Raw genomic sequence first — 13,031 nt, 5'->3', positions numbered from 1 at the left:
ATGTTTCTCTCAGCCTTTTCTTCTGCCAGGCTGAACGTTTAAAAGCTTGAGTGCTCTATAAATTGAGGGGATAAAATCATAGCATTTTGCTGGCAGAATAACACAGTGACTGATTTATAATTCATGTGTGTATTTGCAGAGATGGCATCTCAACAATTTACTTGTAATTCAACTTTGTTTCCAGCTACTGCTACCTGGCATTCAGCTGTTCACAAGCATCTCTGCTTAAGGCTCTTTGCTGTCACCTTGGCCTATATGCAGACCCTCTGCATGAAACATTGTGCACAATTCTGAAAAAAGGCACATCCTAAAGCAGGATATTCGGCTAGTAGTTCCCTACTGCCATGAGATCACAAGAGTGGTCTAGGTTATTGACTGTTCCCAACACTCCTATTCATGCTTGGAACGACCATGCCACCTATGAGAAAACCACTGTGGAGCCATGTGAAGAGTGGTCTATGATGTTCAATCTATGTTATACAATGATCGGGAAAGAAAACGGAGAAGCCCTATTAGGAAGTAGATTGAAAAAGACACTGAGGGGGGAGGTTTGGCTGCACCAAAAGGGCTGATCTATGTAGCCCTGAGATTGTCAGAATGAATTGTGTCCTTACTTCTCTGCTGGATACAGGAGAGATGGACAGTTCTCCCCGGAAAGCAATGTACTAAAACCTTAGATCCCCTAGACAAATACTAGAATAATTAAAGTAATTAAATACTTTCCATTCTTCAAGCTAGATGCATTTGTTTGTGTGTGTGTGTGTGTATGTGGGGGGGGTTAGGGAGAGAAGTACAAGAAAAGAAGACCAAAGACCACCAAAGCAGCAATCATCTATGCCATTTTCCAAAGCTCACATTTCTGAAGGCAGCCTGAGTAACTCAAGCAAGGAGCCATACACAAAGTAAGAATGGGAATTTGTTAAAGTTTTCCCCCAAAGCAGGAACGGAAACCAGATATGCTAAGTAATGATAAGAGCTGGAGTCAAATGAATTCAGATATATAATGTATCCAGAGAGTTTTATTTCTTTAGACCTTGCTCTCTCTCTCTCTCTCTCTCTCTCTCTCTCTCTTTTTTTGGTGGGGCAATGGGGGTTAAGTGACTTGCCCAGGGTCACACAGCTAGTAAGTGTCAAGTGTCTGAGGCCGGATTTGAACTCAGGTACTCCTGAATCCAGGGCCAGTGCTTTATCCACTGTGCCACCTAGCTAACCCCCTTGCTCTATATTTTGATCACTTAATTTATATGTTTTAATAATGCTTATACAACTCATTCTGGTATTATATATTTTGGCTCATTCAACTGTTTGCCCCCAAAGCCACAGTATTATCTGAACCCATTACCAGGTGACACCTGGTGGCAGCAAACTGAGTTGCAAACACAGAGCCTAGAAGTTCATAATCATTTTTTATTTTAAAAAATACCTACTATGTGCCCATTACCCTACTGTGTGGATGGCACAGCCTCTAGATGACATTTCTAGACCTTTCCAAATGATGTCATGGCATAGAACTGAAACAGTGAAGTATCTGTAGGACTCCTTACTGGCTAATGGAGAAGCCTTTTATGCAGAAGAGTCCAGTCTCTAGATTTCCCAGTTATAGGACTCGCTGCTCCTCCTCTGCTCTATGTACAGATTGTCTTCCCATCACACTCAATTTATTCTTTGATGTCTATTCAATTACTGGCATCTGTGATGGGAACAGTGACTGACATCTTAATTTGTACTGAGATTGTCTGATTTGTGGAAGGAAAAGTCCTCATTGGCATTTTACAAGGAAGGAAATTGAGAGTAAAAGTAGTAATTTTGTCTAAGGTCATTCTGTGCAGAAATGGCAAATCAAATCAACTTCCCAATCACCCAAACGGGCTCCGCATAGGTCAGAGGCAAGGCAAACAACAAATGCAAAACCTGAACCAGCCAGGTCCCACAAGCAGCCTTGGGGCAGGGAAGGAGGGGGTGGGGTACAGCAACACAGACTGGTACCTATTATTTCATGAGATTAAAGAGTTCCATCAAAGCTTTGAGTAAAGCAAATTTGTGTAGATGGACTTCCACATCTAAATGCACAGGAGACCTTGCTCTTTACAGGAATGTGTCCATTAGTCAAAACAGTCTGACACCTACTTCTGCCATTTACAAGCTCTGCAACCACTACCATCTAAAGTCTCTCCTGGAACAAAAGAAATGCATTTGTGTCTCTCGAAGGGCCCTTAAGCTCTGCTTGGAGCATTCAGGCTAACAAGAAACAGATATGGGACAGTTTGTTAAACTACCAAGAGAAAGCCTAGGTTGAACTGACCACTGTCCCCTTTAAGAGTCAGGAAGAAAAACTTCTTCCCCATCCTGGAGAGTCCATGTGACTATAGCAGCAAAGGGCCGGCTCAAGTTTGCTTCTTCACTGACATGAACCTCCTTTTGCTCTGCTTCTGTGCTCTGGGGCACAGACTGTGCACCACTCTCCAGGTCTAAGTGAGGTGAACAGACTCAGTCTGCCACTCCTTGTCTTGTAGGTTCTATGTCTGTTTCCTCTCTCTTTCCTTGTGTGGCTTTGGGTGCCCCTAGGCACACGTGTTTCAGGATACACAAGCCTCTCACTGGGTCTGCCCAAAGTCCTGCATCTCTGTTTGGCTCTCTTCTTCCTCCAGAAGGCATCACACAGTGCTCAGACTTGCTCTAGCTGCTTTTCAGAGAGATGCAGAGGCACCTGGAGGGTTCTGAGGAGCTGCTGAGAGTCCTACAGACTACATCCATCTGCAGTCATTCTTGCCAGCAGAGGCGATGCTGCTTGCCAGGAAGGATGAGCATTCCGCCGTACTGGGTTAGGTCCCTTCATTACTCCTGAGTAAGGAAACTTTCTATGAGGAGTAAAGCTGGGACCTATACCAGCTGCGGATTCAGAAGGGCAGGTCCTGGAGACATCTTTCTGGGTGAACAGACTTGCCTCTGGCAGCAAATAGAATCCTGGCCTTGAGGTAAATGGAACTGCCCATCTGTCTCTGCTCCTGGAGAAGGGGACCTGTGGAAAGAAGTAACTGCAGACCCAGCTGGGGAGAGACCCAAGTCCTCATTTTATCACACAGTGGCATGGCACTTGTTAGCCAAAGAGGAACCTTGAGGTGTAGAGCCTCCTTGATTTTCCTGGCAGGCCTCCTGCCAAACCCTGTGAGTCACTGGGGAATGGAGGCTTCCCCCAGTCGTCAAGAAAAGCTATTCCTGAGCGATGGGTCACTGCATCTCCACTGACTTATATACTAGTAATTGCCTGAGGCCAAATTCGAACTGAGGACTTTCCTGACTTTGGTCTGGGAGTTCTATTCTCTGTGCTATCAGCTGACTGGTGACCAGCTCCAAAGGAAGGATTTTTCTTTTAGGAGATAGTTATGCCCTCCTCCCAAACACCCTCAAAATGAAATCTGAGACTTCTGGTTAAGCACACTATAGTGCTTTTACATTTTCTGAGAAATTCTTTTAATTTTTTTTTAAATTAATTTTTTTTTTCAGTGAGGCAATTGGGATTAAATGACTTGCCCAGAGTCACACAGGTAGTAAGTGTTAAGTGTCTGAGGTCGGATTTGAACTCAGGTCCTCCTGACTCCAGGGCCGGTGCTCTATCCACTGTGCCACCTAGCTGCCCCTGAGAAATTCTTGGGGCAATTGAAGCCCACAACTAGTGCCTACACATCTAATGAGTGATGGCCATTTTCTAGTGTGTTTCTACCAGCCTGCTCATTATTGATGTCGAGGGAGAAGGCAGCCACTTAACTGGCATCACAATGCAAAAAGTTCAGCTGATGTCTGTTGCATGTGAAGACAGCCCAGTTTCCTTGATAGCCAACAGATCATATGGGGGATACTTGGAATTGAAATGGTTATGGCATGAATCTAAAGACCCCAGACATACAAAGTTCTCCACCAGTCCATTATACCAGATCTCAAAGCTCCAGGCAGAAGAGATACAGATTTAGTGGGTGACACAATGTTGACAGCCATGTCAATGGAAGCCAGCAAAACCAACCAAAGAAGAGTCTCTCCAGCTCTTCTGAGGAGTGACTGAAGTGATCATTGAACTGGTCTCTCCAAAACTGAAAAGAATGGCTTGATTGGCTAGTCCTATAGTTCCTGAGTGGAATGGGAATATAATGAGAGCTGGAGGGGTGGCGCCCCCTCCTGCCCAAAGAAACATAGAGCACCGAGTCCAAGTCAGTGTTAAAATACCATGTTTCTGCTATGTGTGACCCCTTTTTAAAAAGCCTGGCAACTTTGCCGGGTGCCACTCTCAAAGTATACCTCTGCACCCTAGCCCCAACTAAGCTAACCAAATAATGGCCACATCATCCCAGAAGGGCAGTTATCTTCCAGGAATCCAAGGAGACATGCTTCTCATACCCAAGAACCAAATTAAAATAAAGCACAACAGCAGGGGGAGGAAACAGGAATAATCCCAAGTGAAGTACACAGCAGTCCATGCCCTCAGGGTAAATGCTGGGAAGCTACAAGATGCCGACAAATTCTCACCTACCCACATGGGCGTCCAAGATAAAACCAGATTATTTTAAGAAACTTAAAGTTAGAAAGCAAAGATTTCAAAGACTAGCTTTTGACATCTTGTTCCTTATCAGCGGGTTTTCTGGGGGTAGGGGTGTGAGGGTATCTTCAAATGTCATTTATCTGATGTCAGAGCCCCATAGGAAGCCTTTGTCTCCACAGGCCATATTTCTCTGAAGGGCTGCTTTCCATATTCCAGATGAAGGGGAAGGAAATGAGGCATTCAGAGATGGCAAGAGCAGAGGGGATTTGCCCCCAAATTGCATGGCCCATCTCAATTCTACTCCTGCCTTTTTTTTCTAACATACAACACAGTTCCCCTTCAAATTAGTTTTACTTCTCAGGTCAACTAAGAGACTCAAAGGGAAAGCCTTAGGATACTGAGTTAGAATCGTTCTTTCTAGTTTCTCTTTGCCTGATGTCACTAAGAAGAGTTTCCTTAAAAAATGACCCTCAGTCTTACGTGAGCTGATGATGAGTGAGATGAGCAGAACCAGAAGAACATTGTACACAGTATCATCAACATTGAGTGTTGACCTACTGTGATGGACTATATTCTTCTCACCAATGCAATGGTACAGAAGAGTTCCAGGGAACTCATGATAGAAGAGGATCTCCAAATCCAAGAAAAAAAAAGAAAGAAAGAACTGTGGAGTATAGATGCTGATTGAACCATATTATTTCTTTTGTTTTGGGTGCTGTTCTTTTCTTTTTCTATTTTGAGGTTTTGCATCACTGCTCTGATTCTTTCTCTTGTAACAGGATTAATGCAGAAATAGGATTAATGTTATTATGTGTATATATATGTGTGTGTATATATATATCTATATGTATATGTATAGATATATATAGATATAACCTATATCAGATTACCTGCTGTCTAGGGGAGGGGGGAGGGAGGGGAGGGAGGGAGGGAGAAAAATCTGAAATTGTAAAGCATGTATAAACAAAAGTTGAGAACTATCTTTACATGTAACAGAAAAAATAAAATATCTAAAATAAAAAAAAATGACCCTCATCTCTTTCTGCTGAAAGGGATTCTGGGCAGTCACACAAAGCCATCACTGTCTTAGTGAGCATGGAGGTGCCTGGCCATTCACTGTCTGTAGAATCCCATCTCAGCTCAATTTTCTAATAGTAAATACAAAAGACCATAAACTGCTTCTAAACTCACCGTGAAGCATACATATATCATTGTCACTTGTCAGGAAGCTCTGGTAGGCATCATAAACTGTTACCAAAGCTTGAGGACTGTGGCTGCCTCTGCAAGCAAAAGTCCCCCCTACCCAAACAAAAGGGAAATGAGTTTAGTTTGGCATAAGCTATAGTATGTAAACTTTTCCAGTAGACTGGAGGAGTTTTGAGGTCAGGCACTGTTCATTTTTGTCCATAAATCTCTAATGCCCAGTACAATGCTTGACAAAAAGTAAGTGCTTACTAAATTCTGGTTAATTGATTGATAAAGTCCCATGGGCTCCCAGTGGGCTCATCTCACTTCATGTTTTAGAGGGTCACTATTTGTTGAGCAAGGACCCAGATATCATTGGACAATGGTGTCCTGTGTCATATGAAACTTTGACGTTTAAGAATGAACTGTCAACAAGCTTCTAGTCCGCAGATTGGGAATAATTGTTGGAGGCTTTGGCAGGCACCTGGAGCCCAAACACTTGGCCCCATAATTGCTCTCTTCCCTCCTCCCTAATCTTACACACAGGCATAAATAATGTTTCAGTATCACAAATAGCTATATTTAGGCACTCCAGGAACTGCAAAAGCCGACAATATGTCCTCAGTTGCAAAGAATATGTTTCAAATGCATTAACATCTAAAAAGACCAAACCTTAGGGGAAAAGATTAAGTCTTAATGCCACACAGACCCATTTCCTTTGATTTTTCTCAACAAGATCATCAATTTCATTGTCATCACATCAAAAGGAAAAAAAGGAACTTCTTTCTACTGTCCCAGAGAACAGGACTGCTCCCTTCATTTCTGATGGGGGGGGGGGAGGATTTTCCAATGAACCTGGTGCAGTTTTCCCACAGGAGTCTGAGACATATACAGAAGGCATGAACCACACAGACGGTTAGCTGCTGATTTGCTTTCTCTTCTGTGACAGGGCTTTCATGATGTCTATCTTGGGCATCTAAGAGGGTCATCGCCAATGGACTCAACTATATCCCTCAAGAGGCATAATTTATTCTACTTCAAATCTACCACATCCCAACTGTCCCTTTGTCAGACTTTCCATTGCCTGATGAAGCACCAAGTGGCCAAAATCCCTTCTAAACTGAGTGGAAATGACAGGGACACAGATGATCACATCTCAGAGTCATAGTGCTTGAGGCAGAAGGGGACTTAGGTGCTTTGTACTCCGACTCCCTCATTTTTTTTTACCTCATCTCTTTCTGCTGGTAAGGAATCATAACAAGGTGGAAAGAGAGCTAGGAAGATCATGTCAATTCCCACCTTGCACACATCCCGGCTGTGTGGCAAATCACCTTTCCTCTCTGAGCCATAACATGTAACATGACGGGGTGAAACCTAGTGCCATATAAGGCCCCTCACATCTTATCCTGCATTCTCACCATTCAAGGCTGCTGGCCTGGGCTCTCTAACATGATGACGTCCTCTGAGAGAATGAGAGAAAGGGTCGTGCTTACTGAGCCTCTCTTATGAATTCCTCTAAACAAATAGCATTCCACCAGAGGCTAGCCACACTGTAAGTGCTCAAGAACTAGTCTGCCGATGGATTGACCTATCAGTTCCTTTTCCTTCTCCTTCGCTTTTCATGGCCTGCAAGATTCCCATAAGAGCAAAGGGAAGAAAGGAAAAAAGAATGAAACTATTCACCCCCGCCAGGTATTTGTTTAGGATTCTTCCGACAGCCAGATGGTTACACTGAGTTGTTGGAAAACTTTTCCGAGTTATTTAAAGCAAAATAGAATCACAAAACGTCAAAGCGGGAAGGGGCCTTAAAGTTCACCTGCCCTTATTTGACAGTGGGGGGAAACTGAGGCCCAGAGAGGGAAAGAGGCTAGCTTGTCGAATATTTTTGCCACTAACAAGTGTTACAAAGGATTTTCCATCTCTTACTTCATTTGAACTGTTCCCAGCCAGTACATGAGGTAGTCATCCTCAAGTATTATCACTTCCATTCTAAGAATGAGGGCCAAAGGCACGAACCTCTATGACCCGAGTCACAGAGGCAAGATTCCAGCTGGGGTCTTTCCAAACTCCAAGCTCAGTGTTCTTTTATCCTGTACCTCATTGCCTCCCCATATAGGGCTACACAGCCTCCTCCTCTCCTCTTCCACAGTAGGAGCATTTCTTCAGCATGCCAAGCACAGGCTTTGTTTATTAATAATATCAATAGTTCCCATCTGTATAGGATTCTTCCAGTAAGCCCTGTGGCGCAGTGTAAGCAATGTTGGTCAGCCTCCCTCCCAGGCTTAGCTCCTACAAGAGGTGCTGGCCAGCCTCCCTCACTTTCTCCCTCACCTCTGGCATTTCTCTTATCTACACTTCTATACTCATATAGAGCTGGGGGCAAAGTTCCACACAGGATAATATAAACTGCCTGAGGCGGCTAAAACGCACAATAATGTTAGGTTGTGCTGAAGATCAAAGGAGATAACATTTGTTAAGTTCATTGGGAACCTTAAAGCACTCTGGTTATTGCCCTTAGTCTCCTCAGCACCTAGGCCAGCGTCAGGCACATAGTAGATCCTTAATAAATGCCCAGGGTTGATTCACTTGACTTTGTCATGGATGTCTGCCACTCACCAATTGTGGGAACTTGAGCCTCAATTCCCTCATCTGTAAAATGAGGGGGTTGGGCTAGATGCCCTCCCATGTCCCTTTTAGCTTAAAATCTATAACATTTTAAGCACTTAAAAAAACGAGGCCTAATCTGCTTCTGATAATACATGTGTGATAGAAGTGTTGATGGGCAGTTAGGTGGTAAAGTAGATAGAGTACTGGGCCTGGAGTCAGGAAGATTCATCTTCCTGAGTTCAAATCTGTCCTCAGACATTTACTAGCGATATGATTCTGGGTAAGTCACTTCACCCTTTTTGCCTCAGTTTCCTCAACTGTAAAATTAGCTGGAGAAGGAAATGGCAAACCACTCCAGTATCTCTCCCAAGAAAACCCCAAATAGGGTCCCCAAAGAGTTGGACACAATGGAAAAATGACTGAAACACAAAAAGGTTTGCAAAACACGTCATATATGTTAACTCATTTTGCTCATGCAATAAGTGTCCAAGAGTCAATAGCCATCTTTAGATCCATGTTTATATCCAGATGTCACTTTTGACCAGAGGAGAACTAAGTGGAGTTCAGGATCCTTTCAATTTTTAATCTCCAGGAGATGCCAAAAGGCCTCCTGGGAGGATGGACCAATCGGTCCAGGTGCTGGCCCAATATCGACATGTTGTCTTCCTCTTTACAATGTATGTTTCTTCCAAGATTGACTTTTGGGCAACTAACGCTGCTGCGTGGCCTAGATTTGAAGTCTTTTCCCTTAGGTAGGGCTCCACCTGAGCTTATACTCTACTGGCATAATCTTTTTCATTTATTAAGCATCTACTTTGTGCCAGGCACTGTGCTAGGGGCAGAAGAGACTAACAATAATAATTACAGGGGCAGCTAGGTGGCACAGTGGGTAAAGCACAGGCCCTGGATTCAGGAGGACCTGAGTTCAAATCCGGCCTCAGACACTTTAACACTTACGAGCCGTGTGACCCTGGGCAAGTCACTTAACCCTCACTGCCCCACAAAAAATAAAAATGATGATGATGATGAAAGTGATTCAAGGTTTGCAAACTGCTTCACACGTTATGTCATTTGATCCTCACAATTACCCTGGGAGGTGCTATCATTATCAGCCTCATTTTACAGCTCAGGAAACTAATGGGTCTGTGTAGCTGACCAATATCTTTCTTAGCTTCTCTATTCCAAGTGTCTGCCATTTTCTATCTGACCCCTATTTTATAAGACTCCAGTTATACAGACAAAGGTGTCACAGTTTTACTTCCCTAGTGGCCCAAAACAAATGAGTTTAGGACTTCAATATCTGTCTGATGAAGTGAGCATTTCCGTCACCACAAAGCATCTTTGGAGGGCACTCCCTTCAATGACCTTTGCTCACCCCCTCAAGATTCCTGCCCCGAGGTTTCCTGGCTATGGAGCCCTTCCCAGTGACTGGGTGACATATACTCACATGATACAACTTTGGCTAAGGGCCAAAGGACCATCTTTCAATTATATTTAGTTCCGAGCTCCCATTTATGAGTGTAACTAGCCATTTGTTTATTCAAGGTAAGGGGGTGGGAGGGTCAGAAGGCCCAGGGCCCCATGCAACAGGGGATAAGGGCAACAACTCATAAGTCTATAATCTTAAACTCTGAATTTCTTTGTATTCCCAGTGACCAGGCAAGACATATACCACTATGGAGATCGCAAGATGGGGTACCCCACTGGAAGCCTTTGAAGTGGGCTATGAAAGACTAAACACCCATCTCCTCAATCATGAGAGAGGTTTTTTTTTTTTTAGTTGGGAGGGCAATAGAGAAGGAAAATAAGATAAAGACACTGCTGGAACGCCCCACAGAGGTTTTTTTTGGTTTGTTTTTTGGTTTTTTGGTTTTTTGTTTTTTTACAGGGCAATGGGGCTTAAGTGACTTGCCCAAGGTCACACAGCTAGTAAGTGTCAAGTGTCTGAGGCCAGATTTGAACTCAGGTCCTCCTGAATCCAGGGCCGGTGCTTTATCTGCTGTGCCACCTAGCCGCCCCTAGAGTTTTGTGTTATACAAATCCTAGCTATCATTATTTTTATTACTATTATTATTCCTCTTATATGACAAATCACTAAAATGGTTCATCATTCATTTCTCAATCTATGTTAATGTCTGTTTCCCAAGTCTCCATGTTAGTACCTTCAGTGGCAATTAGGGTCATTTTTCTATTTATTATAATCAATGGTCACTTAAAACCAATGGCCAATTAGGAAACCACATGCTACAGAGAGCCCAGACGCTAGCCCAAATGGAAAAGATACAGTAAGAGCAAGGCCAGTGGAGAGCTCCCGTCATCTAGTATTTCCCTAGACTGGCTGGCTCCATGGAGGTGTTGGATTAGGGGCAAGTATAGAAATGACCGACTGCTGAAAATGATGCAAACCAGCTGCACACCTCACCATTCTATTTGTCTCCTGGGCCTTCTGAGTCCTGCTGGCTCAGCAACTGAGCTCCCTGGGGCCTCACTTTCCACAGCAGATGTGTGCCTGAATACTTGCCTCAAAAGTACATTTCCAGAAATCCAATAATGGTTTCTCCCGTGGCTCACATTATGAAGGTAAAGAAAATGGGCCTTTAGGAAAAGAGCTGTCACCTGAGAGGTCACAAGGTCACCCTTAGAATGCTGGGAAACTTGCCTTTGCCATCACCTGTCTAAAGAAGAGGAGCCAGTAGCATTCATATTCCTCCTTGAAAGAGGCCAATAAATCCATGTACTGCCTTGCAATTGAGGCTGCTCTCAAGGACAGTTGGGAAAAAATGAGAAATTTGGTTTGATTTTATCAGGGTAACTTCAATGCCAGGGCAAAGGTCTTTGGAGTTTTCAGTTTCACTTTGGAAGAGCTTTCTAACCTGGCATGGTGACACAGGGGAAGTTTCTATCAATTAAGACCTTTGCAATTGAGGGTTTAATTGCATCTTAAGTAGAGAGTCTCAGAATCTCCTATTTGTCCTTTGCCGGCAAAGCACTGGATTGTTGCTCAAGCCCTGTTGCTCATCTTGGAATTTCATTAAAACTTGGCTTTCTCTCTTCCTTAGCAATCTGTTTCCTTACTGAGTCTAATTGGAAATAGCCACTTTCTTTTTTGTTTGTTTGTTTGCAGGGCAATGGGGGTTAAGTGACTTGCCCAGGGTCACACAGCTAGTAAGTGTCAAGTGTCTGAGGCTGGATTTGAACTCAGGTACTCCTGAATCCAGGGCTGGTGCTTTATCCACTGTGCCACCAAGCCGCCCCCCCAATAGCCACTTTCTAACCAGGAGCTTGGTGGAGTTCATCAAGGACCCCAGGGGCAACCCAAAACGGTCAGACAAACTCCACACAAGAGAAAGCACTTGCTTCATTCATGGGTGAATGGGAGATAAGCTATGCTCCCTGGGGGTAAGAGACCAGGACTGTGCTCTAAGAAGTAGTGAATATGATGAACATGGAGAAGTCAGGGGTGACTTCTATGAACCATCACCCAGTGACAGGAGGAGAACCAGGAAAATAATGTACAAAATGCTGACAAATGAATGAAGCCAAATGCTAGGAAATTTAGAATCGCTATGTTTAGCCCTGAAGAAGAGTTTTGAGAAGGCAGCACTTTGCCACTTAATACATATCTGCTGGGCTTAATGGGAGAACGAAGTCAGAATTGCAAAGTAAGAGGGGACCTTGGTGATTTGGTCTACTTAAGTCCAATGTGACAGCTGAAGAAACCGACACAGAGAAAAGGTGAAGTGACTTGACCCAGGCAGGTCCATTCCCCACTATGATGCACACAGCACTGCTTATTGCAAATCAATTATTTGTATTATTGAGGACATCAGAACAAAAGAACTAAACAAAGCATTGGGGAAATGTCATTCACCATGCCCAGACTGGCTCACCCATACTTCTCAACATTTTCTCTGCATTTTCTTTTCTCTAGTTTATGCACTCTAAGGTTTAGACATTCATCAACCCATGACAAGAGGCACAGCCTCTATTTCCTAAAAATACCATTGTTCTTAATGAGACAAACCCTTCAAACAAACTCTCCTCCACCAGCTGCTACAGTGCCCCCAAAACGTTATCTTGAAGAAGATATGCATATATTGAATACCTATAATTTAAAAGTCCCTCCTCATTTTTGGGGAAGTGTATCTCTTAGACAGTGGGTGTGTTAATGTTAAGTAACATCAAATACCACAAATAGAACTTTTGCCCAGGGTTGTGGTGGAATGAATCTAGCATTAGAGAGTCCTTCAAACACTAGCTTAAATCTCCACTTACCTTTTCTTCTGGCTGGTCTGGACCTGCGACTTCATCCAAGGAGGGAACTTCCAGTGTGGAAAACTGCCTCCATGGATGCTTATCACCCATAACTTACTTAGTCTTAGAGACTCTAAGACTTTACTTTTCAACCTAAAATGACCAAATCATTTCCTTTGCATTTTGGTCAAGGCTGAAGTATCCTTAGATGGAGGCAGCATGGGGCAGTGGAAAGAGCAATGGGAGTGGAGTTGGAGGGCCTGGGTTCAAATCCTGATTCTGCCATCGATTACCTGTATGACCTTGGCAAGTCCTCTCTGATTCTGTTTTCTCCCCTATAAGATGGGGCTGGATTAGAAAACCTCCTTTCAGGCTAGAAATTCTAGAACCAACCACCCTACTCACAGAATGCTCAATCTGGGAGAGGGTATACGGACTTCTCTGTCAGCTCGGA

General features: G+C 43.7%; 1 protein-coding gene across 4 annotated transcripts in view; it reads right to left on the bottom strand.

The window, feature by feature from the left end:
• The window catches only part of HTR2C (5-hydroxytryptamine receptor 2C), a 161,046-nt gene that overhangs the window by 82,199 nt on the left and 65,816 nt on the right, over positions 1–13,031 (bottom strand). The gene's annotated exons all lie outside the window — the stretch shown is intronic.

The sequence above is a fragment of the Dromiciops gliroides genome, chromosome X, assembly GCF_019393635.1.
Source record: "Dromiciops gliroides isolate mDroGli1 chromosome X, mDroGli1.pri, whole genome shotgun sequence".
Taxonomy (NCBI): domain Eukaryota; kingdom Metazoa; phylum Chordata; class Mammalia; order Microbiotheria; family Microbiotheriidae; genus Dromiciops; species Dromiciops gliroides.
Note: the sequence above shows the minus strand (reverse complement) of the source record. Positions and strands in the feature narration are given on the sequence as shown.